The sequence below is a fragment of the Drosophila melanogaster genome, chromosome Y (assembly GCF_000001215.4).
Source record: "Drosophila melanogaster chromosome Y".
Taxonomy (NCBI): domain Eukaryota; kingdom Metazoa; phylum Arthropoda; class Insecta; order Diptera; family Drosophilidae; genus Drosophila; species Drosophila melanogaster.
The window spans coordinates 648,404-650,390 of NC_024512.1; the positions used below are offsets into that span (position 1 = coordinate 648,404).

At 38.1% G+C, this 1,987-nt stretch overlaps 1 protein-coding gene across 1 annotated transcript in view; it reads left to right on the forward strand.

Moving 5' to 3' along the window:
* The window catches only part of kl-2 (male fertility factor kl2), a gene marked incomplete at its 5' end in the record, with an annotated part of 91,086 nt that overhangs the window by 75,316 nt on the left and 13,783 nt on the right, over positions 1 to 1,987 (forward strand). The window lies entirely within an intron of this gene.

Genomic DNA, 1,987 nt, shown 5'->3' on the forward strand with positions numbered 1-1,987 from the left:
TTGTTTTGATTCTTCTTTACGTGCATTATTGTTGTTGCAAACGGTCAGTGCTGCTGAATTATTTACAGCTGGCACAGCGATAATTAGTTGGGCCGCTGACGAAGTTGATGTTGTGGTAGCAGTGGCAGTTGCCAGTGAGGTCACTGCACTCGTTATTGCAGTGTTACAGTTACCCGGGACGGTCGTTTGGCGCTGCGAGAGGAGCGGGGTAGGAGAGGCGGTCTCTTCGCTCCACGACTTGTGAGCCGAAGCAGGCAGAGAGGGAGAGCAAGAACGCGGTCTGACGTTCTCTGAGGGCAAAAGTTTCGAGTTAGTTGAAGGTGAGGGTGCTCGATCACCGATTTGCGGTGAGACGAAAGAAAAGTATGCATTGTTGCGTTGTAAAGAGAGCCGGCGCTCGTCTTGTTCACATTGTCGCTGAGAACGTATGTCGTTTTGATTCATTGTTCTAAGTCCACATATAACAATTACCAGAACAATATGGAATAATTATTTATTTTAGTAAATAATTACTATAGTCAATAATTGTTAGTTGTGCAAACTGCACTTTACACTTTGTGTTTAACTTTCACTATACTGTTGTAGTTTTTAGAACTTGCTATTCGTAGCTTGAAAGAAACACGTCCGCGAATCTCGAATGCGAATCCACGAAATCGTTCATCAAGGGATGTCGAGAATACAATTATGTCGTCCAAATACACAAGACAGTGTTTGTTTAAGAGTGGTCTTAAAATATCATTAATGCACCGTTGAAAGGTGGCTGGCGCGTTTTTTAATCCGAATGGCATGCGCAAATATTCATAATGACCGTGCTTGGTAGAAAAGGCTGTCTTTGAAACTGATTCTGGATCCATTTCGATCTGGTGGAAACCCTTTGCCAAGTCTATAGTTGTGAAGTAATTACATCTGCCCAATTTTCCCAAGATTTCGTACATGTTTGGGATTGGGTGTCTGTCTCCTACTGTTATTTCATTTAATTTTCGGTAGTCTATTACAATTCTAAATTTCTGTTTGCCTGATGCATCTTGTTTCTTTGGAACCACCCAGATGGGGCTATTGTAAGGTGAATTACTGGTACGTATAATACCTTGATTTAGCATATCTTGTATTTGGCTTTCGACCTCCTGTTCATAAGCCTGTGGGTAACTGTATTTAGAGTAAAGTGGTAGATTGTGCTTTGTATTGATAGTATGTTTGGTTTGATTAGTAAATATCAACTTATCACCTTCATGGTACTGTATGTCATGGTATTGCTGCAGGAGTGCGCACAATCTTTGTTTTCTTCGTTATTTAAATGTTCCAATCTGTATAGGTCTGATTCTAAAATGGGTGAAATTTTATTTGGCTGTCTGAGCATGGTGTCAGGTATCATATTTACATTTTGAAAATGACTCTGTTCATGTGTTGCTATTCCTTCTATTAATTTGTATTTGTTGTTGTAAAGAGTTACCTCTTGATCGCGGTAACTTATTGTTGCTTTTGCTTCTGCTAAAAGTTTTCTTCCTAATAAAAGATCGTAATTCTCAGAGAAAGGGTGCAATAAAAATTCATTTGTTGTTGGGAACAAAATCTTTGAAGGTATGGTTATACTTTTGTTGACAATGAGCGGTCCATTGCTGGTATGAATAAGAGTATTAGTATTCTGGATTGGTAAGTCAAATATATTTTTAGATGTCATGTTAACTGTTGATCCGGTATCAATAAGGCATTTCAAATTATTTTCTTTGTATTTAATTGTTATATATTGGGGTTTTCCAAGGCTTGTGGCAGAAAATTTTCGGCCTGTTCAACATTGGGTTCTTTGTTGTCATTGTTTGTCTCGTCTGTATTAATCTGCTGTAACTGTTGTGTTCTTTGTAAATTTTGGTTGTTTTCGTCAATTTGATATTGATTTTCTGGATAATAGTCTGAATGGTCGTAAGTTGAATAATAAAAATAGTCATATGGAACACACTGCTGATAAAAAGCGTCCTCTTGATATAATGTT